This window comes from Sus scrofa, chromosome 6 (genome assembly GCF_054392235.1).
Source record: "Sus scrofa isolate SSC_HxYL_T2T_F1_AM1 chromosome 6, Sscrofa_HxYL_maternal_Yorkshire_Landrace_v2.0, whole genome shotgun sequence".
Lineage (NCBI taxonomy): Eukaryota > Metazoa > Chordata > Mammalia > Artiodactyla > Suidae > Sus > Sus scrofa.
Genome location: NC_139388.1, coordinates 45,459,050 through 45,484,504, shown reverse-complemented (window position 1 = coordinate 45,484,504; position 25,455 = coordinate 45,459,050).

Genomic DNA, 25,455 nt, shown 5'->3' with positions numbered 1-25,455 from the left:
GCTCTTTAGCTGCAAGGAAGAGAGGCCGTTCATTCTGTCTCAAGCAACTGAGTGATCTCTGTCCTTAGGGAGCAGAGACCAGTGAAAGAACCCAGGGCGGGAAGGATGTGTCCTTGGAACAGGGGACACTGCCAGACCCCAAGCGGCATCTGCTCCCACGCTGCTTCCTTCTGTCTCCCTCTGCAGCCCAGCTCTTGATGCTGCTTTAGGACTGAAAATAGAAATCCATGGGTCCCAAGCCCCTGTCCCTGGCACATTGATGGGAGGAGGCTGGATCCCAGGGCCTCCCCACCCTAACTTCCTGCAAGGAGAAGATGACCCGCACAGCCTGGGGCAGCCGTCCAGTCTGGCTCCAATCCACAAGACAATGGTCGAAAGGCCGTAGAGCTCAACACCATCCTGAGTTTCAGTCTCGGTACCTGGTCAGTTCTCAGGCACAGGGTGGACAGGTTAGGCAGAATCCCTTCCTTCCCCCCAAACTGTAACCACCACCCCTCATCCCGTCAGACCCAGGCTGTAAAACCAGATGACGTTCTTAGTGGGGCTGGAGGGGTGGGGAGCGGGATCGAGACTGGCTGGGTCTCTACTCACATTGGCCCCTGTAGCCTGTTTCTCTGCAGGGACTTGATAAGCAGGGCTCTGTGGTTGGAGATGGAAAGGAAGCGCTGGATTAAAACTGCAGCCAATGCGGCGCTCCCACTGTGGCTCAGTGGTAAGGAACCTGACTGGGATCCATGAGGACCTGGGTTCAATTCCTGGCCACGCTCAGTGGGTTAAGGATCTGGTGTTGCCATGAGCTGTGGTGTAGGTCGCAGATGTGGCTCAGATCCCATGTGGCGTAGGCTGTGGCGTAGACCGGAAGCTGCAGGTCTGATTCGACCCCTAGCCTGGAAACCTCCATATGCTGTGGGTGCGGTCCTAAAGAGCAAAAAAAAAAAAAGGCAAAAACAAAAGCAAAAAACCCCACAAAAGCCCTGCAGCCAATGCGTATATAGAAACTCTCCCCCAAGGACCCACACTCCCAGCAGGACTCTCCTGGAGGCCCTTATCAGGTTATGTGAGTTCTGAGACTGCTGGAGCGCCTGAGCCATCTAAGCGTTTGGGTCCTCAAGCCCTCCAGGATTTCAGAAGAGATGAGGGCAGAGACCTAGGCGGCTGTGTCCAGAAAGACCTGAAGGCTGGCCTGTTCCTCTCTTTGGGCACTCAGCCAGGCTCTGCCCACACGCTGGCTTCTCCTTGGCTGGGAGCTCAGCCATGAAAGGTGGTATTATCGAACGCACCATCCCTGGGCAGGGGGCCCACAGTCTGGGGTCTTGATCCCTCCCCCTCCCCTCCTGTGCCCTCAGTCAGCCTCGCTGGGCCTCAGTCTCTTCATCTGTAAAATGGACGTGCTGGGACTTCCCGTTGTGGTTCAGCTGGTTACAAACACGACTGGCATCCATGAGGATGTGGGTTCGATCCCTGGCCTGGCTCAGTGGTTTAAGAATCCAGCATTGCCGTGAGCTGCGCTGTAGTAGCAGATGTGGCTCAGATCTGGTGCTGCTGTGGCTGGGGTGTAGGCTGACAGCTACAGCTCTGATTCCACCCCTAGCCTGATAACTCTGAAAAAAAAGACAAACAAACAAACAAACAAACATGATAAGGGTACCCTGGTGGGCATACTGTGAGAGCTTCGAGAAGAGAAATTATGGCGTGGATACAACGCTTCAGGGCGAATCAGGACATTGCAGGGCCTGGGGCTTGCTTGGAAGGCAGCATTTCCACTGGTGGGTGTGGCATCAGGCGCTTGGGACACAGTGTAGCAGAAAGGCTGTGAGTGGCCTGGGGTCCCTTCTGAGAGAGAGGAGACCCAGGCCCATGAGGACAGGGCAGCCTGCCCGCCTTGCTATGGTTCTGCCAGGTTAACTCCCAGTGGAAGAGCGCCTTGCCCTGTCCCCTCTTTGTCCCCTTAATCTCTGTGCTTCCTCGCTGACCCTGAGCGTGCACTGATGGGGGACCCTCTTGTAGCTCGCAGAATGCCGACATCCACACAGAGGGAGACAGGGCGGTGATTAGCCCCCAGAAACCTTCAGCCAGCAGGAGGAGGAGGGCTGGCCCTCTCCCAGGGAGGCCCCAGAGCTGCGGCCTGACCTGTGACTCCAAGTTCTTTCTTAGCAAGGAGAATGCGTGTCCTAGGGAAGTTGGCCGGAAAGGGGTGGACAGGGGAGAGGAGGCTGCGAATTTGTGGAGTGATTATTTAAGGCCGTGTCTCAACGCCCAGCCTGCACCTGATGAGAAAGGAAACCACAGGTGCGAGGCAAGACAGTGGCTCCAAAGATATGAGTCCCATCCTAGACCCTGCTGGCATAAAAAAAAAAACCCACCCACTGCATTAGCAAATGAACAGAACAGGATCTGCCCCCCAGCCAGCCCACGTCTAAGAGAGCACCATCACCTGTTCTCTCTTCAAACACATGTCCTGCTTTCCCAACAAGCCAAAAGTCTCCTGAAGGTGGGGACCTCTTCCTTCACCGAGAGACATGCACAGCACTTCGCACACAGCAGGTGCTCAGTAAAGACCCTTTGACTGATGGGCTGGTGATGGATCAAACACCTGGATCCAGCCATACCTGCATCTGCAGTCCCTTTGTCGACATTTCATCGAATCCAGTTTGAACCTGCCAACTACAGAATGGAGTCCACAGTCCTAGTGGGAAGGGGATGTGAACAGTGTATTGAAACACATCCAGGGGGAGAATGAATATTTGCCCCAGGAGGGCATCTACCTGTTGGCCTGGGGTGATAGGGCTATAAACCCTATTTTGCAATGTAAACTACAAGGGTCTCAACCTTCAGATTCTGCAACCCTGTGGAAGGCCCAGGAAGCTACATTTGTCATTAGCATCTGAAACAGGGGTCTGATTCCAAGGCTGCCTGCAGGAGACAAAGACAAGACCCCGGAAGCAGAAATAATGAAGCTTTTCAGTTTTCCCTGGACCACCCCTGAACTTGAACGTGTGCTCTCTGCTAAAGCGTAGGCACGATTTTAAAAATGCAGGAGTGATAAGTAACACAAAACGATCCGGCGCCACGTAGGGAGGCGCCCAGGTGGACAGCAGTAAGGATCCCGTTGCATAGCCGAAGCGCCACAGCCAAAGCCGCTGCCTGAAAAAGTCAAGTGCAGCAAGATGCTGACCCAACCCAAGGCCAACACGCTGAGAAGTTTTGGGGTCAACATGCCTTTTCTGAGGGTTGGTGATTATTTCTGAAAAGTCTAGATTTGCAGCATTTGCTTTGGTAGAAGCAGCTGCTTCTCGAACAGCCAAGTCTTGAGCCAAAAAAAGATTGACCTTTGAGCTGAGCGTTCCTGTCCTTGAGATGGGGCCTGGGCCCTGCCGGCAGCCTAGCACTGCTAGTTCTGGCCAAGTGGCTGATGCAGAGAGAGTGCCCTCACGTTGTCTCGTCTCCAGGAGAGTTAAGCATCTGCTCTGATTCAGCCTGGACATCCAGACTCCCTTGGCATTCATTTAAGAGCTGCTGGGGTGAATGGCCGAGATCGTGATGGAAACAAGAGAGATGCTGAAACTGGGAGTTAGGAGGCTATTTGGCCACCGGAAGGCTTCTGCCCCAACCTGGTCCTCAGTATCCCATCTATTCAACTGGATGCCATCAATAGGGATCTGTAGTAATAGACGTGGTCGAAAAAGTTTGAAGTAGGAGTTCCCGTCATAGCTCAGTGGTTAATGAATCCGACTAGGAACCATGAGGTTGCAGGTTCGATCCCTTACCTTGCTCAGTGGGTTAAGGATCTGGCATTGCCATGAGACGAGCTGTGGTGTAGGTTGCAGATGTGGCTCAGATCCCAAGTTGCTGTGGCTCTGGTGTAGACCAGAGGCTACAGCTCCAATACAACCCCTAGCCTGGGAACCTCCATATGCCGAAGGAGTGGCCCAAGAAATGGCAGAAAGACAAAAAAAGAAAAGAAAAAGTTTGAAGTAGAACATGAACAACCCATTAAACAACAGTGGACACACACTGAGAAACTAGCCCATGTTTTATTTAACTTTTTTTTTTTTTTTAATTGCTGTGTCTGCTGCCAGGACACCTTAAACACTTTTCTCACATTTTATTCCTCTTTTTCAACCAAAAGGCAATAGTCCGGAGGCTTAGAGTTCTGGGCAAGCCAAAGCAACTGGCAAACTTTTAGTTTGTTTGTTTGTTTGTTTGTTTGGCTGAACCTACAAAATTCCCAGGCGAGGGATCGAATCTACACTACAGCAGTAACCCAAGTCACAGCTGTGACAACACTGGATCTTAACCCCATGAGCCACCAGGGAACTCCTGGCTAGCTTTTGGTAATGCTATCCTTTTGTCTTTTTTTTTTTTTTTTAAACGGCCACCCCTGCAGCATATGGAAGTTCCCAGAGTCAGGATGGAATCGAAGCTGCAGCGGAGGCCGAACAGGAGTGGCATCTGTGACCTATGCTGCAGCTCACGGCAACACCTGATCCTCAACCCACTGAGTGAGGTCAGGGATCGAACCTGCATCCTCATGGACACTACTGGCTTTTCAATCTGCCGAGCCACAATGGAAACTCCTGGTGACACTATCTTGCTTTCATTTTATTCAAGGCAAGTGATTGGAGTCTCCCATCTATTGTCATAATGTAAAGGTTTCTTTCAAACGAATGTGGGTGATGGTGACAACAAAGCACGGGACAGGTGGGACAGGTGCATTGGGTAAATATACCTGCAGATATTAGGTGGAGAGGAGTATCAGGGGCCTGACATTTGGGGGTACCTGGACCTCTCTCCATCTCTAAGAGCCCTTCTAGCTCGTCTCTCTGTAAGGTCTCATAAGAACACAGCAGTAGGAGTTCCCGTCGTGGCCCAGTGGTTAACGAACCTGACTAGGAACGATGAGGTTTCGGGTTCGATCCCTCACCTTGCTCAGTGGGTTAACGATCCAACATTGCCGTGAGCTGTGGTGTAGGTTGCAGATGCGGCTCGGATCCAGTGTTGCTGTGGCTCTGGTGTAGACCAGAGGCTACAGCTCCAATTCAACCCCTAGCCTGGGAACCTCCATACGCCGCGGGAGCCGCCCAAGAAAATGGCAAAAAGCCAAAAAAAAAAACCACAGCAGTAGACAAAACTGCTTACATTTTGTCCCTGGCAGAACCTGCAGTGACCATGGAGCACATAACACAGCAATTGCCTTTCTTTGCCTGCTGAAACCCCCAACCTATAGCCACAGAAAATATCCGTTCTCTCTCATTTACGCCAGTGATGTCTGGACCATCTTGGGTTCCCTTGACACTAATATGTCCTTTGATAGATATATATGAGGGTGTGTGTCCTCCATCAGAACCCAGCCAATTTTTCCTCCTGCTTGTTTACATTCAAAAATACTCATTATGATTCAAATTGCTTTCAAATGATGCTCATCTGGATTTCTGGGCTTTCTAAAGACTCCCATGCCTATCTCTTTCTGAGGTTATAAGTTAAACTATTTTTATTTATGAGAAAAACTGCTTTACAGGCCCCACCGACATTTGCTAAACTGTACGTAAGACAGCTTCATGCTGAGTACGCCGCCCCTTATGGCCCAGGTGGAAAGAAGGGACACTGAGGACAAGAGGCTTGGGAATTAAGCTGCTTCAAGCACGAACATGTGGCTTTGTGTGTCGGTTCTGGGGATGCGTGAACGCCAGCCCTGCCGTCCTGGGTTGACTTCATCCGTATTAGCAGTCTGTAAGAATGCTTGAAGGTGCTCCCGTTGTGGCTCAGCAGGTTAAGGACCCAACATTGGCTCCATGAGGATGCGGGTTCGATCCCTGGCCTTGGTAAGGACCTGGCATTGCCACGAGCTGCAGTGTCAGGCACAGATGCATCTTAAATGTTCAATGGAGGACTGTTTAAATAAATAATATGAGAGTTCCCGTCGTGGCTCAGTGGTTGACGAATCCACCTAGGAACCATGAGGTTGCACGTTCCATCCCTGGCCTCACTCAGCAGGTTAAGGATCTGGCGTTGCCACAAGCTGTGGCGTACGTCACAGACACGGCTCGAATCTGGTGTTGCTGTGGCTCTGGGATAGACTGGTGGCTACATCTCCAATTAGACCCCCTAGCCTGGGAACCTCCATATGCCATGGGTGCAGTCCTAGAAAAGACAAAAAAGACAAAAATAAATAAGTAAAGAAATAAAATGATATCCAAGTGGTGGAATATTATGCAACCAGTAAAACGTGTGCTTTCAGAGAATTGTAAAAATGATAATCAAATATGCTTGGCACATTGTTAAGCAAGATATGGAAATGAATAAATAATAAGGTCCTGGTTTTATTGCAAAATATTTATAATAAAAAAATTGATGCAAATGCGTGCATATATCTTCTCGGTGTACAGGGATTACAATGGTATTATTTCATTTTTTTCTAAGTTATCTATTATGAATATGTATGACTTTACATGCTTAGGGAAAGGGAAGCACATATTGTTTAAAAACCTGGATATGTGGCTAACAAGAGGACCCTGTACCTGGGGCAGCAGAAAGAGCCACAGAAACAGCTCATTCTCTGATCTGTGGCTGGATTGGTTCTTATGGAATATATATAGCTCCCGTGTGAGGAGGCAGGACGCTTCTGGCTTCTCTGATGACACAACCAGGTGAGCTGGAGCAATGGACCAGCCAAGGACCTGCGGATAAACTCTGGCCCAGCCCCAGACCTTCCAATTATACTCACAACCAGTAGACAGCATGCAAGGCCAGGGACAGAAGCCTCTGAAATGTGGTAATGTGGTCATTGCAAATATTTAATGAGATTCACACACACACACACACACACACACACGCATGCACACACAATGTTGTTAAACCAGGTTATATTTTCAATATAGTTTAATGGCCCAGATACTTCAAAATTCTGCAGGCCCCGTGGTTTTTTCCACTTTATATTCTGGCTTCCTACTGAAAGCTGTACCACCTCTCCTGGTATGAATCATGCTCATCAGTGGCCCAGGAAGCCCTCGGGGTGATGGACACACTGGAGAGTTAGCCCAGCACCAACACCTCTGACTACAGCCAGAACCCAACAGCCAGGAGCAAACCTCTCATTTGCAAGGTGACAGCCTGAGGTTGTCATCAGAGCTGCGCCCACCCCACCCCACCCCCGGCCGCCCCGCCCTCTGTTTCCAAGGAGACAGAGTTTAGCAATTCTGAGACCCACCTAGATAGGACTTCTTCCCCAGCCAGGTCTGCCTCTACCTGAAGCACTGGCATTTCATCACTGAGCCTGTTCTGGGATCTATTTCTGACCTATGCGACCCCCCCTCCCTTTTTGAGGTCAATTGAGGATGGGTTCTAGGGGGGTGTAAGTTGTGGCTACTTACTCAAGGACAGACAGAGAGGGCAAGACCAGGAAGGACTGATGGGAGAAAAAACTGCATAACAGAAGTAAGGGACAAACACATTCACTTTGTTTTTCTTTCTTTCTTTCTTTTTTTTTGTCTTTTTGCCATTTCTAGGGCTGCTCCTGCAGCATATGGAGGTTCCCAGGCTACGGGTCCAATCGGAGCTGTAGCCACCAGCCTACACCAGAGCCAAGCAACATGGGATCTGAGCCGCGTCTGAGACCCACACCACAGCTCACGGCAATGCCGGATCCTTAACCCACTGAGCAAGGCGAGGGATCGAACTCACAACCTCATGGTTCTTAGTAGGATTCGTTAACCACTGCGCCACGACGGGAACTCCCACTTTGTTTTTCTTTTTAGGGCCACACCTGCAGCGTATGGAGTTTCCCAGGCTAGGGGGCGAAATCAGAGCTACAGCTGTCAGCCTACACCACAGCCGCAGCAAGGCCGAATCCAAGCTGAGTCTGCGACCTACACCACAAGTTCATGGCAACGCCAGATCCTCCATCCACTCACTGAGTGAAACCAGGGATCAAATCTGTGTCCTCATAGATACTAGTCAGGTTCGTTTCCACTGAGCCAAGGCAGGATCTTCCCAAACTATTCACTTATTCACTGCAAGCCCACCATAAATATACAGGATGCTCTGAACACTGTCCTGAGCAAGGGACACAAGCCTGTCCTTAGGAGCCACAGAGGGTGACAAACAGTCAGATAAGTGTGAGCACATATGAGAACAGCTGGGTGCAGCCTGTTCAGGAGAAGTAACACATGCAATTTAAAAACAATAACAGGAAGTTCCCGTTGTGGCTAAGGAACCCAACTAGTATCCATAAGGATGCGGGTTTGATCCCTGGCCTCGCTCAATGAGTTAAAGATCCAGCGTTGCCATGAGCTGTGGCGTAGGTTGCAGAAGCAGCGCGGATCTGGCATTGCTGTAGCTGTGGTGTAGGCCGGCAGCTGTAGCTCTGATTTGACCCCTAGCTTGGGAACTTCCATATGCTGAGTGTGCAACCCTAAAAGGCAAAAGTAAAAATAAAATAAAATAAAATAAAATAAAATAAAATAAAATAAAATAAAATAAAGTAAAGTAAAGTAAAGTACAATAAAATAAAGTAAAATAAAATAAAATAAAATAAAATAAAGTAAAGTAAAATAAAATAAAATAAAATAAAAAAGTAAAATAAAATAAAATAAAATAAAATAAAATAAAATAAAGTAAAATAAAATAAAATAAAATAAAATCAGCAAACACTCCAAAATAATGACCCAATGAATGAATAAGGACTTGCAGCAGGGTGGCCTGGCCCAATTCAGGAGGCAGGGAAGAGCCATTCAAATGGAGATCTGCAAAGAAGGACAGGAAGGAACTAACCCTAGGAAGACTGAGGGACTCAGCAGGAGAGAGAGCAAACGCCCAAGCATAGTGAAAGGGCCCAGAGTCTGGGGACCAAGGCACACAGGGATTTGGGGTCTGGCAGGGATCGGTCTGGTCTTTTCCCAGGAAGAGTGAGAAGTGGTGTTTAACCATCTCCCACCTCTTTGGCGGCCCGGCCACAAGCCCCATTCTTCATGCCTGAGCAAACCAGTTGCTCTTCATCAGTTCTGAGCAGACGAGTTAAGAGAATAGCAGCCGAAGAAACACCAGGGCTCCACTGGTGGGAGGTCCTTGCACCACCGCCTCGGACATAATGAGAGGGCACGGAGACCTTTAGCCGGAGAGGTTGGGCTCTGCCTTGTGTGGTCCAAGCGGCCGGATAGCACACAGAGGACACAGCTCAGAGTGAGGCTGGAATGAGGCTGGCGTGCAGCTCTGGTCAATGCCTCCCCATCCGAAGAGGGAAAGTGGGGCTCTCGAGGGAGAACTGGCCATGCCGAATGCTGCCCACAGCAGCTGGCCTTAGGAGGCCACACGGCACCTCCTCATCTCAGGAGGGGGGGCCCTGGACATGTCGGGGAGTCTATGGAAGGCCTTCCGTCCTGAGAGCCTGCGGTTCCCCCCCGGAAGGATTAGGTCACCAAATGGGACCGAAACCCCACCTTCATCTCCGTGGATTAGGACAATGGGGGGGGGGGGACAGTTACTCCCTCTGTTGCAAAGCCGATTTTTAAAAAAAGCAGAAGCATCTAAGTGGATTAGGCATGGAGTCTGTCCAAGGACGGTGGAACCAGGGGCTTCAACTCTGTCAGGGGAACTCATTCACTGTATGGCCAGATAATGGGGCAAACAAATGCCCATCAGCAGCCTCAAGGTCATGCCCTCTGCTCAGCAGCTGGGTAGGAAAGCTGCTTCTCATCGCTGGAGGTTCAGGTCTGAGTCCTGTATCCAACGCTCAGTCACCGAGACTGAGCCTCGGAACCATCCGGCAGCAGCTTTGGGGCACGGGCAGGAGGCAGCTCACTGAATCGGGCCAGACACAGATTCTCCCTGGAACTGGGGCCAGTGGAGGGGGAGGGAGCCACTGCTTTTTGTTTGTTTGTTTGTTTTTAAATAAGATTTTTATTTTTTTCTATTATAGTTGTTTTACAATGTTCTGTCAATTTATGCTGTACAGAAAAGTGACCCAGTCATACATATATATACATTCTTTTTCTCCCATTATCCTCCATCATGTTCCATCACAAGTGACTAGATATAGTTCCCTGTGCTATACAGCAGGATCTCATTGCTCATCCACTCCAAAGGCAATAGTTTGCATCTACTAACCCCTAAATCCCAGTCCACCCCACTCTCTCCCCCTCCCCCTTGGCAACCACAACTCTGTTCTCCAAGTCCATGAGTGTGTTTCTTTTCATAGATAGGTTCATTTCCGCCTGTATATTAGCTTCCAGATATTAGTGGTGTCATATGGTATTTGTCTTCCTCTTTCTGACTTACTTCACTTAGTATGTGAGTCTCTAGTTCCACCCATATCACTGCAAATTACTTTGTTCTTTTTTATAGCTGAGTAGTATTCCATTGTGTGTGTGTGTGTGTGTATATATATATATATATATATATATATATATATATCACATCTTCTTAACCCATTCATCTGTTGATGGACATTTAGGTCGTTTCCATGTCTTGGCTATTGTGAATAGCACTGCAATGAGCACAGGGGTGCATGTATCTTCTTCAGTGAAAGTTTTGTCTGGATACATGCGGAGGAGTGGGTCAAATGGTAGTTCTATATTTAGTTTTCAGAGGTACCTCCATGCTGTGTGCCAGAGTCCCACCCAAACATTACAGACTGAGCCTACAGGAGAAGCACTTTTCTCTAAGGAAAAAAAAAGGTGCTGTCAGTAGAAGGAGGAAAAAGAGCTGGGCCATCAAAGCAGACAGTTGCCCACTCCCGCAGGGAAGGACATCCACTCCTGGGCTCCGGGGTCCCCGCCCACCTCCCCCAGCCTCTGCTCCAGCCCCTAACAGAGAGCCTCCCACTGGAAGTGCTTATGGAGCACTTCCTGTTTACATCCTTTATCGCGTGCTTGGGAAAACCCACCTGCGAAGACAAGGTTGAATTGTCCCTTCTCCATGTTCATGTTGGCTGCGAAAACAGCCCCTCTAACATCAGAGGTTCTGACCTCAGGTGAGACGGGGCTCGCTCGAGGTTGGGGTTTTCCCTGTGCTTTTCGTCTGGACTCAATACACAGCGTGATCTGTAAGAGGTTTTGCACAGAACGTAGGATCTCTCTCTCTCTGGTGCCTAAAAAAGAAATTGAATTATATCTGTGCCTTTTCTCCCTTCTTATAGAAATATTTATGATCTCTCTACTAAATAATGTATTCGAGGACTATTGTACATAGTGTATATGTATAAAATAGGATGCAAGATCTTAAATTATGTAAACATAATTAGACTGAAAATCCTACTCCACGGTCCCACGTTTAGGGTTCCACATTCAAGGTACATGTTTCTTTCTTAGGTGAGTCAAAATATCTACCACTGTCCCAAAGATTCAAAGTCATGGGGTGGGTGTTTGGATTTTTTTAAAGCTTTTCTCTCATGCACGCATACAGAAAGTCAAAAGTTTTCTTTAATTTAGGAATGTGTAAGAAGATGTTTGTTCTGAGTTCCCTGGTGGCTCGGTGGGTTAAGGATCCGGTGTTGTCACTCTGGGTACCGATGTGGCATAGGTTCAATCCCTGGCCCCAGAAACTTCTACATGGCACAGGCATGGTCAGAAAAAACTGTGACTTTTTTTTTTTTTTTTTTTTTTTTTAAAGGATGTTCACAGGAAATTCCTGTTGTGGCTCAAATGGTTAAAAAAATGATGCTATCTCTCTGAGAATGTGGGTTCAATCCCTGGCCTTGCTCAGTGGGTGAAGGATCCAGCATTGTGGCAAGCTAAGGCTCAGATCTCAGATTCGTCTCAGATCCAGTGTTGCTATGATGGTAGCACAGGCTGGCAGCTGTAGCTCCGATTCAACCCCTAGCCTGGGAACTTCCTTATGCCACAGGTGTGGTGGTAAAAAGAAAAAAAAAGATATTCATGGATTTTTAGGGACACCAGACATCTGTGGGCAGAGTTTTCCCTTCTCTCCCCTCCCCTCCATGGCTCCTCTGGGCAAGGAGACCAGATCAGGCAGCACAAAAGGCAGCTGGTCAGGATCCACGCAAACGTGTAGGGCTTCCTGCCCACGTGCCCTTTCCCACTGGCCCTCCTCTTCCGAGGAGGGCAGCGGCCTGTCCCCACTCTGCCTCCAGCCCCAAGTGAGCCCCATATGACTAATTCAGATTCATTGTCCAGGATCAAATCGCAGCAAAATATTTCCAGTTACCAGTCTCTGTTTCCCAACTGTCCCTCCGTTATCCATCTAAGTAAACATTTGTTCTGCTTATCGTGTCTGAGCAAAGACATGAATCACTCGCCCAAAAGAAACCGCAGCAGCAGCTGTTGCCTATTAGGAACCGACAGTTGGGAACAGGGCTGGCTGAACCGGACTCCAGAATCAGGTTTGCTTGTGGTCTGCCCTCATTCTAGAAAACGAAGCCCAGCACACTCTGGTAGACTCATGGCCCGATCTTCCTACCATTTGTGGTAGGACACTGGACCAACCAGAAGTCCCCTACTCAGAAATATTTCCTTCTACTGGCTTATGGAGGAACCCCAAACCCCCCCTTAGTGCTGCCTTTGATGGAAGATGCTATTTCCAGAACGTTCATAGGACAGTGCTAAGATGTTGCCCGAGGTGGCTGCACAGAAACTGGTTTGCTCTCATGGGAAGCATCTTACGGAGCCCTTTGTCAGGCCCTGGCTTCCAAGGTAGGATGAGAGGAAACCTGAAAATGAGGGGCTGTCAGGGTTTGGGGGCTTATCTGGTTTTGTAGCACCTTGAACGGAAGATGTATTTTCTAATAGGTTCTGTGCTGGGCTTTTTTTTTTTTTTAGGGTTGCACCCACAGGATATGGAAGTTTCCACGTTAGGGGTCGAATTGGAGCTGCAACTCCTGGCCTCCACCACAGCCATAGCCATGCAGGATCCGAGCCATATCTGCAATGTAGACTATCTGCAATGTAGACTGCAGCTCAGGGCAACGCCAGATCCTTAGCCCTCTGAGAGGGGCCAGGGATTGAACCTGAATCTTGATGGATACTAGTCAGATTTCCCCTAAGCCATGATAGGAACTCCACATGCTGGGCATTTTTAAAAGCTCCATAGTGGTGACTGAATCCTCCAAATCCAACCAGGTGGCAGAAAAAGGCAACATAGGAAGTTCTTGTTATGGCTCAGCAGAAACGAATCTGACTAGTATCCATCAGGATGCAGGTTCAATCCCTGGCCTCCCTCAGTGGGCTAAGGATCGAGCTTTGCCAGGAGCTGTGGTGTAGGGCCCAGACACAGCTCAGATCCTGCATTGCTGTAGCTGTGGTATAGGCTGGCACCTACAGCTCCAATTCGACCCCTAGCCTGGAAACCTCCACATGCCTTGGGTGCGGCCTTAAAAAAAAGAAGAAAGGCAGCAAAAAAACCAATCAATCAATGGAAAAATGGGCAAAAGACCTAAATAGACATTTCTCCAAAGAAGATATACAGATGGCCAACAAACACATGAAAAAATGCTCAACATCGCTGGTTATAAGAGAAATGCAAATCAAAACGACCATGAGATACCACCTCACACCAGTCAGAATGGCCATCATTAATAAATCGACAAATAACAAGTGCTGGAGGGGCTGTGGAGAAAAGGGAACCCTCCTGCACTGTAAACTGGTACAGCCACTATGGAGAACAGTTTGGAGATACCTTAGAAATCTATACATAGAACTTCCATATGACCCTGCAATCCCACTCTTGGGCATCTATCCGGACAAAACTCTACTTAAAAGAGACACGTGCACCCGCATGTTCATTGCAGCACTATTCACAATAGCCAGGACATGGAAGCAACCCAAATGTCCATTGACAGATGATTGGATTCGGAAGATGTGGTATATATACACAATGGAATACTACTCAGCCATAAAAAAGGATGACATAATGCCATTTGCAGCAACATGGATGGAACTAGAGAATCTCATCCTGAGTGAAATGAGCCAGAAAGACAAAGACAAATACCATATGATATCACTTATAACTGGAATCTAATATCCAGCACAAATGAACATCTCCTCAGAAAAGAAAATCATGGACTTGGAGAAGAGACTTGTGGTTGCCTGATGGGAGGGGGAGGGAGTGGGAGGGATCAGGAGCTTGGGCTTATCAGACACAACTTAGAATAGATTTACAAGGAGATCCTGCTGAATAGCATTGAGAACTATGTCTAGATACTCATGTTGCAACAGAAGAAAGGGTGGGGGAAAAACTGTAATTGTAATGTATACATGTAAGGATAACCTGACCCCCTTGCTGTACAGTGGGAAAATAAAAAAAAAAAAAAGAAGAAGAAAGGGAGTTCCCATCGTGGCTCAGTGGTTGAATCCAACTAGGAACCATGAGGTTGTGGGTTCGATCCCTGGCCTTGCTCAGTGAGTTAAGGATCCAGCGTTGCCATGAGCTGTGGTGTAGGTTGCAGATGTGGCTCAGATCCCGAGTTGCTATGGCTCTGGTGTAGACCCGAGGCTACAGCTCTGATTTGACCCCTAGTCTGGGAACCTCCATATGCCGCGGGAGCGGCCCAAGAAATGGCAGAAAGATAAAAAAGAAAGAAAGAAAGAGAGGGAGGGAAGGAGGGAGAGGGAGAGGGAGAGGGAGAGGGAGAGAGAGAGAGAGAGAAAGAGAGAGAGAGAGAGAGAAAGAGAGAAAGAGAGAAAGAGAGAAAGGAAAGGCAACATTATCAAAAAAAAGCAACAAAGACACAGGAGTTTAGGTCACAGAAGATCTTAAGGCTGGTGGATTATCCAGACTGGGCTTGGAAGGGCAGGCAAGCTGGACCTAGTTGGGGAGGAGGGAGGCCGACACTTGGGTGGAGGAAATAGCTCTTGGGAGGGTGGGTAAGATGAGGATGCTTGGGGGTAATTCTAATGGACAGATTTGGAACCAGGCAGAGTGGGGGTACCAATTCTGAAGAAGTCCCAAGCCCCTCTCAGGGCTCAGGGTCTAAACTGGACATCTCCCCCCCTGGGGGAAGGGCAGTGACTTCATCGGATGATCTTTTAAACAATAAATCCCATCAGTGTCCTTCAGCCCAATGCCTCGCAGGAATCTGCATACCACAGGTGCTCAATAAGTGCACGTTAGTGGGGGAGAGGAAGAAGTTTAAAGATGATCTCCACCAGGACCATTTAAAACCTTTGCTCAAAAAAAGACAGTGAGGGAGTTCCCGTCCTGGCTCAGCGATAACAAACCTGACTAGTATCTACGAGGAGTTCCTGTTGTGGCGCAGTGGAAACGAACCCGACTCGTATCCATAAGGATGTAGGTTCGATCTCTTGCCTCACTCAGTGGGTTAAGGATCTGGCATTGCCGTGAGCTGTGGTGCAGGTGGCAGACGCAGCTCGGGATCCTGCCTTGCTGTGGCTGTGGTGTAGGCCCACAGCTACAGCTGATTCGACCTCTAGCCTGGGAACTTCCATGTGCCCCGAGTGCAGCCCTAAAAAGACAGAAAAGAAAAAAAAAAAAAAAAAAAAAAAGTCCCCGTCGTAGCCCAGGGGAAATAAATCCAACTAGGAACCATCAGGACGCAGGTTTGATCCCTGGCCTTGCCCCTTGGGTCAAGGATCCGGCATTGCCGTGCGCTGTGGTGTGGGTCGCAACACAGCTCAGCTCTGGCATTTCTGTGGCTGTGGTGTAGGCAGCCGCTGTAGCTCCAATTCGACCCCTAGCCTGGGAACCTCCATATGCTGTGGGTGTGGCCCTAAAGAGAAAATATTAATGATAATATTAAAATTGTAAATCTGGTCGTGTCACTCCCTCTGTCTACGCCTTGCATGGACTTTCCGCAGCGTCCTCCTCTCTCTAGCCTCTCATCCTGCTTCATCATCTTCACAGCAATTCATTCCACCCCTAATCCTACCGACTTAGGTCCCTGCATTCGGTTGTTTTTGCTCTCACGGGAGGGCGAGGGCTGCAAAAGCGGGCGTTGGTCCTGTCCGCTCCTGTGTGTTGGCACCTAGGCGGTGGGCTAATATTTATTGAAGACATGCACTTTCGTGAAGCCTCAGTTTCCTCAGCTGTCAAAAGTGGACGGTGAATGCGGCGTGCTTCACCCCTTTGGCGTTTGTGGAGATTAAATGAGAAGAGGAGGCAGCGTGGACCCCGAGGTCCGGGACCATGCACGATTGCCCGGGATCCGGGGTTCAAGCTGCTGCCTGTGGTTTCTGATCGTGCAGGATGCTTTCCTGCCATCCCCACCCTCTCCTGAGGCTGGACTCAAGCGTCTTCCCCAGAAACAATAGCTGCTGGGCTCCTCTCGCCGGCTGAGAATCCTGGGAGTCTATTGAAAATAAATTAGTAATGCCTCATGCTCAATGAAAAAGTCTCAGGGAGATTTATACTTTTATTTTTTTCTAAGTGTTACCGAATAACATACATCAAAAGGCGCGATAGTCTACCTGGTGTTTTGACTGCTTTGACCCTCTTCAACCTCTGCCAATGTTTATCTCATTTTTGTTTAACTTTATACATCAGAGTTTAATTTGAGCGCTGGTCGAGCAGACAGTGATGTATAGGTTACATCAGGTACAGCTGAAATTACCCTGTCCCCGGGGACTTCGGGCTGAAGGGGGGTCCCCGTCCTGTTTCAGGGGGTAGACGAGGAATGGTAGAGTGTGCCCCTTGAACCCGGCCCCCCTCCACCCAGCAGGCTGCACCGCTGCCTCTCATTTATTGATTTCCCCGCTTCGAGGCGCTCACAAGAGTGTGTCAGCTCAGGGCTCAGGCGCCCGGCACACAGGCTCGAAACATCGGCCAGGGTGGACACTTTCGTTGCAGGAACCAGAAAAGGCGTTCTATTAGCATTGATTTTTCCTCTTCCTTAAAGTGTTATCTTCTCTGGGAACGGGTGCCCAGTTGGCAGTGTCATCTGGCCAAAGAGAACGCTGGCCTTGCTTGCTTTCTTTCTTTTTTTTTTTTCCTTTTTGTCTTTTTGCCATTTCTAGGGCTGCTCCTGTGGCACATGGAGGTTCCCAGGCTAGGGGTCGAATCGGAGCTGTAGCCACCAGCCTACACCAGAGCCACAGCAACACGGGATCCGAGCCGTGTCTGGGACCCACAGCACAGCTCACGGCAACACCAGATCCTTAACCCACTGAGCAAGGCCAGAGATCGAACCCACAAGCTCATGGTTCCTAGTCGGATTCATTAACCACTGCGCCACGACGGGAACTCCTGGCCTTGCTTTCTTGAGTGTCCAGAGCAGAGCCCAACATCCCATAGATTACTCGACAAGAACGGATGCGTGAATGAAAGAACAAATGAGTGGCCTTCTGCTTCCTTGTTCTGCCTGGTGTTTCAGCTGGTCTCAAGCATCTTTGGAGAGGAATGGACTGGATCACTGACTTAAGAACTGGTGAGGCGTTCCCATCATGGCTCAGCAGAAATGAATCTGACTGGCATCCATGAGGATGCAGGGTCGATCCTTGGCCTTGCTCAGTGGGTTATGGATCTGGTGTTGCCGGGAGATGTGGTGCAGGCCAGCAGCTACAGCTTCGGGTTTGACCCCTAGCCTGGGAACCTCCATGTGCCACAGGTGCGGCCCTAAAAAAAACAAAACAGAAAAAGAATTGGTGAGTCGCTGTTCCTTCTAGCAACTTCCTTGTGGATGCTTGGGACTGGGAGACCTTGAGATCTTCTTATCCGTCTCTCATCTGTCACGTCAATGTTCACCAAGATAGTCTGGCCAGGGACTGGACAACCTCAGCTACACACCTCCAGGGACCAGCCACTCAAGGGTTAGCCTTTGTAAAATGTATGTTTCCTTCACAGCACTTATCACAGTCCGAAATGACATACTGGTGCAATTATTGATGAAAATCTCTCTCCCAACAGACCCTAAGTACACCAACAAGTCCTGTAATGCATTCACAAGAAAAGTCTATTTGTTCACCTGCACTTCCAGGGCTGGGCACAGGGCTTAACATCTGGAAAGGGCTCAATAAATATTCCTGAATGAATGAGTCCAAAACAAACTGGGCTGGGAAGATGCTGGGATCTGTTATCAGCAAGGCAGGAATAGAGACAACAGGTCAAAATGGCCTTATAGAGGTCCTGTGACCCCTGCCCCCCCCACCTGATCCATCACCAATCCAAAAGCGAGGAAGGGGGTTGAGGGAGGCGTTAAAAGGCAGCTGAGGGAGTTCCCGGTATGGCTCAGCAGAAGTGAACCCAGCTAGTATCCATGAGGATGTGGGTTCGATCCCTGGCCTCGCTCAGTGAGGTAAGGATCTGGTGTTGCCGTGAGCTGTGGTGGAGGTCGCAGATGCGGCTGGGATCTGGCGTGGCTGTGGCTACGGCGTAGGCTAGCAACTGTAGCTCTGGTTGAACCCCTAGCCTCGGAACTTCCAGATGTCGCAGATACGGCCCTAAAAAAAAAAGAAAAGAAAAGAAAAGGCAGCTGGATTTGGGGACTAGGTCAAGATACCCGTGTTGGCTGTTGGCAAACATCTCTGGTAGATTCCTTGCTCTGTACCTGCTCTGGCCAATACGAACACCTATAAGCTACCTGTGTGGCTACTGAGCACTTTGAAATGTGGCTGGTCTGAATGGAGATGTGTTGTACATGTAACATGTACCCCAGCTGACAAAGGTTTACATGGAAAAAAAGGATGTAAAATACATTATTAATAGTTATATATTCATTACATGTTGAAATGATAATTCGGGGGCTATGATTGGTTAACTAGAATGTATTATTGAAATTAATTTCGTCTATTGCTTTTGCTTTTTTTAAAATGTGGCTACAATAAAATTTAGAATTACATGCGTGGCTACCATTATATTGTAACACTGTTCTAGAGGAAAGTCCTCAGAGGAGTTACTCATTGGTCAAGAGCCATGAGATAAACTCCACTACTGGAAAGTTGGAAATTCTGTCTGTTCTTTAGGCAGAATTGTGCTAGGTACTTGGCCATCTACGTAGACAAAAGTTTACCTCTTTGACCTAACAGTTTTATTTTGGGGATGTCCTCTGGAAGAAGTCACTTGAAATGTGAAAAAAATTCTTAATACACAAAGTTATTAATTACAGCATCATAGAACATGAATGAAAAAGAGAAAATAAACGAAATATCCAAAGAGTAGAAGAATGACAATATTAACTCCATGAGATCCACATAATGGAATTTATGCAGCCATCAAAAGCTGTTTACCAAAGATTTTATGATGAGATGGCAAAATGCTATGACATTGCTCATCAAAAATTCAAAATTCCAGGAGATCCTTAGTGACCTATTGGTTAAGGACTTGGCCTAGGCACTGTTCTGGCTCTGGTTACAGCTGTGGCTGTGGCGTGGGTTCAAGCCCTGGCCTGGGGATTTCCACATGCCATGGGCCTGGCCAAAAAATATAAATCAAAATTCTAAATTGCGCACATAATTTTACTATGACTCAAGAGGAAAAACTCAGAGGAAAGCAAGCAGAAAAAGTTCTACCAGATGATTCCAATTGTTGGCAAAGGAGACGATGAGTGACTTCCCTTTTCTTCGTTCTATTTGTACAACGAAATGTTATTTAGTAAGCTTTGGATAAAAGAGAATTATACACATCTTGTCTCAAGTTAAATGGGGACCTGCTGTATAGTACAGAGAACTCCCCCCCAGTATTATGTGATCATCTATGTGAGAAAAGAATCTGAGAGAGAAGGAATATGTGTATAGGTATGACTGACTCAGTTTGTTGTACAGCAGAAATTATCACGACCTTGTAAATCAAATATACTCAATAAAACTTAAAAAAAAAAAAGAGCCATTCTCAGGTGTTTGCCTGAGCATTGTCAACGGCTGCAGGTGGAGAGGCATGCCAATTCTGGATTGCCCTTTGAAGCACACGCAGCCACAGCCAACCCCAAGCATCCTTGACAGCTTCTGCCTGTGGTCATTTAGTTCCTTAGCCATCTCCTCCATTGACCCAAGAATCCTGAAGGGAAGCTGCTGCAGTGTAGTCCTGGCTCTTTTTTCCTGCCCAGCACAGAGCAGGCATGGCCAGCAGCCTTTGTAAGAGGGTACTGCACCTGTGCTGGTTTCCTGCCATGTCCCTTCCGCTGTCCCCTGCACCGGCCCCCTGATGGCTGTTTCAAAGTCTAATCTCAGCCAGCTGGTTTCTGGCAGGGTTCACCCAAGTGGAGTTCTGGCAGGAGAATGAAGGAAGGAAAGACAGAGTGATGCGAAATGTCATCCCCTGGTCACCTCCCTGTGATGGCTTTAAGAAGGTGGCAGATTTCAGATGCCCTCCTCCCAGCTTCCTGGAACCAACGGCTGTCTTATTACGTCCAAGCCTTGGGGTCGTGACAGTTCGGTGCATCTCCTCTTGTGCTTGGCTTCAATCTTGGCAACAGCCTCTTCCAGAAATCCTGCTCGAGTCATCCTAATCTGAGCGTGTCCGCTCTTTCCTGCGGGAACCTCACATTGACACAGGACTTAATTGAAAGTGCAGCGCCTGTGCCACCCAATGTACCCCAAAGAGAGGGAACGAAGCACATCCCAGGATGTCTGGTGTCCTTGAGTCTTGTGGTGTGGGGGACAGGGGCCTCCAATTCAAGCTCCACCCCCTTTTCGGCCACGCCCTCTACAGGCGGAAGTTCCTGGGCCAGGGACGGAACTCGCAGCCACAGTAGGAACCAGAGGCACAGCGGAGAGAATGGCTGGACCTCAACCCACTGAGCCACCAGGGGACTCCCAGGCTCCACCCCTTTTAATCTCCATGAAGTCCTTCAGGCCTTCCTTCACCTTTCCAGGGCTTGCATTCCTCATCTGCAAAATGGGGTAAGAAACCTACACTGCAGGAGTCTTGTGCGGATTAAACGAGGTAGGGTATCTAGCCTTCTTAGCACGTTGCCCAGCGTGGGGGCAAACCTCAGCAAGCATTAGCTATCACTCTTATTGCTGTTATCCAGCGAGGTTGACCCCCTTGTGAGGGCGAATATCCCACCAGATCTCGCTTCCAGAGCCAGGCTGCAAAAGCACCCCAGTCTTCCTTCTCCCCGCCTCCTGACTGACACCCAGAGCCAGGCTCAGCACTGCACTACGCAGGCGCCCAACGAAGGGAGTAGGGAGTGGGGGTGAGAGCGGGTGACCAGGGAGCTAGAAGAGGGGGTGGGAACCAGCAGGAGATGGGGGTGCATTGGAAGAAAAAATCCCTTGTTTATTTAAATATGGTATTTATGAAAAAAAAATACCCAAGTGAGAAATATGGGCATTTATGGTAATAATCACAATCGGGGGAAAGGGATATATGCATAATCAAAAATGCCAGAAAGTATTATAGGACACTTGAAATAAAAAATATGCATCTGTAAAATATCCGGACTTCAACCTCAGAATGAGTGTATCTTTTAAATGCTCTCGGAAAACACTACCCCACTCTCTCGTCTCGTTTCTTTTATAAGGCATCTTCCCTTTAATTCCCTTTGGGAAACTTCTTATAAATGAGGATTTGCCTCTCAGGGGATTACTCTGGTTAGGAAAGTGTTTTATTAAAAAATATATGTTTGCCACAGAATGCTGAGCGATATAATTAGCTGGTCCCTTCTGTTTTATTTTAAAAGGCTGTATGGCCAAGTTCTAATTAAACATATTCTCAGGACATTTGAAATGTGAAGGTGCCTCAGAAACAGGCACTAAAATGAAAGAAGCAAAGGCTTGGGGGATGTAAGCCGGGATGCAAGGCTTTTAGCCTCATTTCTGTTCCTGAGCGCACCGCTGCCATGACCCGTAAGCCGGTCCCAGCTCCCCGTTGGTGGGACCCTGCCCCGAATGTGGGAAGCAAAGAGTCCTGCGCTGGGATTCCAGGGACCTGGGAGTGTGATGCGGTCACTGTGTTTGGAAAGTGAGAGCTTTTAAGGTCCCTGCCAGCCCCGACATTCTGATTGTACATTTAAATGTATTCGTCTGCCTAGTTCTTGCCACTCAGTACGACAATGTTGCAAATGCCCATACTTCATTTTACTTGGAGAGTTCAGGAAAAAAATCCAAAGGCCATGGAATCTCACTTTTTTTTTTTTTTTTTTGATTTTTACAGCGGCAACTTCGGCATATGGAAGTTCCCCAGCTAGGGGCTGAATTGGAGCTCAGTCGCTGGCCTATGCCACAGCCACAGCAACAACTGATCCAAGCCACATCTGTGACCTACACCACAGCTCACAGCAACGCCAGATCCTTAACTCACTGAGCAAGGCCAGGGGTCGAACCAGAGTCCTCACGGATACTAGTCAGGTTCATTTGCACTGAGCCACAGAGGGAACTCCATGGACTCTCATTCTGGATGGCTCATGCATGAGAAGCAGCAGTGCTGTGCCCTCATTTGCAAAATGACTAGAATGATGCTTATCTATTTGCTCTTTCAAGAAGCAAGGCATCTGGAAATGGAAGTAGTCTGTCTGCACACAGCAGAATGGACTGGGCGCCCAGAGGGGCTGCATTGAGAACAACGCCTTCTGAATTCTCCCACCTTGGCACCAGGGTAGCACCCTCACTCTTTGCAGAGTGCTTTCACATCCATTAAAACCTCTTTAGTAGCCAGCCAATCTCTCATTCATTGCTGATGGGGATGCAGAATGATAGAGCCACTTTGGAAAAGAAGAGTTTGGCAGCTTCCTCTAAAGTTACACATACTCTTACCATGAGACTCAGCAATCCCACTCTTAAGCAGTGAGATGCAGGAGAAATGAAAACTTATATTCACCTAAAACCTCTATGGCCATGTGTAGAGCAGCCATACCCATAATCTCCCCCAAATGGAAACAGTCCAATTGTCCTTCCACCGATGTGTGGTTAAGCAAACTCGGGTACAGCCAAACTACGCCACAACATGGATGAGGCTCAAATACATTATACCAAATGAAAGTCGCCAAATTCAAAAGGTGACACACTGTGTAATCCCATTTACATTACATCCTGGAAAAGGCAAAATTATAGGGCTGAAGAACAGGTCAGTGGTTCCTGGGGTGGGACATGGGGGTGAGGGGTAGGCAGATAGTCGGACTGCAAAAGCATTATTGGGGGGGGGATGAAATGGTTCCAAATCTTGACTGTGTCGTGGTTATATGTATGGGTCTATGAATTTGCTGAACATCAGAGAACTGTATACTAAAAAGGTGAATTTCACTCTGTGCACATTTAAAAATAAAATGCGAAAATCCCCGCAGGCTTGGCGGAGAATGTGGGGGCTGTTTGAGGTTGCCCCTCCCCTGCCCACCCCATATTTGTTTTACCCTGCAATGGATTGAGCCTATCAAGGCACAGCATCCTCTACTGTCTACGGAAGTGGTCCCTGAAAACAGAGGGAAGGAGGTAGATTATGTAGATTACGTCTATTATGGACCGTGAATGAGTTTTTTTTTTATTTTATTATTTTATTTTTTGCTGTTTTACTTATAACATTTTTATTTCAGTTTTTTCTTTTTTTTTTACCTTTTATTTTTTTTTTCTACTGTACAGCATGGTGACCCAGTTACACATATATGTATACATTCTTTTTTCTTACATTACATGTTCCAGTCATAAGTGACTAGACAGACGTCTCAGTGCTACACAACAGGATCTCATTGCTAATCCATAATTTTATTTTTTTAAATTCTCTTTCTTACAGGATGTGGACAAAAAGACAAGCAGGTCCACTTCCCTCTGTGACCACTCTTTTTTTTCTTTCTTTCTTTCTTACTTTCTTTCTTTCTTTCTTTCTTTCTTTCTTTCTTTCTTTCTTTCTTTCTTTCTTTCTTTCTTTTTCTTTTTGCTTTTTAGGGCCGCACCTGAGACACATGGAGTTTCCCAGGCCAGGGGTGGAACCCGAAGCTGTAGCTGCCAGCCTACACCACAGCCACAGCAATGCCAGATGTGAGCCACGTCTGCAACCCACACCACAGCTCAGTGCAACGCCAGATCCCCAACCCACGGAGTGAGGCCAGGGATCGAACCTGCATCCTCATGGATGCTAGTCAGATTTGTTAACCCCTGAGCTGTGACGGGAAGTCCTGTGAGCACTCTTGAAATCATGAGACAAAACCCCTTGAAGATGAGAGGATGCTGAGAACACAGAACTATGGAGTCAGAAGATAGGGAAAACTGGGTGCTTATTTGTATAATTGAGCCAGGATTTACCACTAGGCAATTTCCTGAAGCACATGTGAGCAGAGGGTGGTGTTATTGCAGACTAAAGCATCCCAGGAAATGCAATCAGGGAGCTCCTTGAAGCATTCTGACCTGATCCACAGTCCCAAAGCAACTTGAAACAAACTGAGCAACAAAGAACTTCTCAGAAGTAATAGAAAACATATCCACCAGGAAAGGGGGAAAGGGCTAGGACGGATGCCTCGTGGATAAGGAAATCCGAGTGACTACAAACATTTCACAAGGTACGTAATCCCACGAGCATTCATGTAAACACAACTTAGAGAGACAGCGTACTTCCCTTCACGGCTCAGCGGAAACAATCTGACTACCATCCATGAGGATGCAGGTTCGATCCCTGGCCTCCTTCAGTGGGTTGAGGATCTGGTGTTGCCAGGAGCTGGGAGGTAGGTCACAGACACAGTTTGGATTTGGCATTTCTGTGGCTGTGGTGTAGGCTGGTGGCTACAGCTCTGATTCGATCCCTAGCCTGGGAACCTCCATATGCCACAGGCGCGGCCCTAAAAAGCCAATTTAAAAAAAAAAAAAAAAGACAGAAAAGATAAAGAGACAGCAACAACCACCGCCAGATTAGAAAACATTTAAAAAGGGGAATAAAAGCTTATCTTCATCCTGTGCTGAACAAGGATGTCAAACAATGGGAACACTTGAAAACTGTGGGAGAGAAAAGAAATTGACATGATCCTTTTTGGATAACAGTTGGGAGTTGTAGACATGTGTTCTCTATGATTTAGCCATCCTGCCCTTATGTGGATGTATAACAGGCCCTCCCACATGTGCACAATACATGAATAAGCATGTTCACAGTGGCATTTTTCATAATAGCCAAAAAAAAAAAAAAAAAAAAACACTGGAGGAAAAAAAGAGGAAGAGCCGATATTGCCACATATTCATGGCCAACAGCTTTGAAATTGACCAGCTGCACACATCCACATGGTCAAGTCTCCCAAAAGTGATACTAGGGGAAAGAAATGAGGCACCAAATGATTCATTCGATGTGATTTCATTGAAGCAAAGTTTAAATGCAGGCACAGGCATGTGCACCTGAGTGTGAAAACTACCAAGCAGGGCAGCAAAGCGATGACGATAAAGTCAAGATGGTGCTGGCCTCCAGGAAAGGGGGTTGTAACTGCCGGGGGGGTCGGGGTGCGGGGCTTCTGATGGTTATGCAGGGGAGGGCCTTTTAATGATGATCTGAACCAGGGAGCTCCTGTCGTGGTGCAGTGGTTAACGAATCCGACTAGGAACCATGAGGTTGTGGGTTCGATCCCTGGCCTTGCTCAGTGGGTTAAGGATCTGGCGTTGCCGTGAGCTGTGGTGTAGGTTGCAGATGCGGCTTGGATCCCGTGTTGCT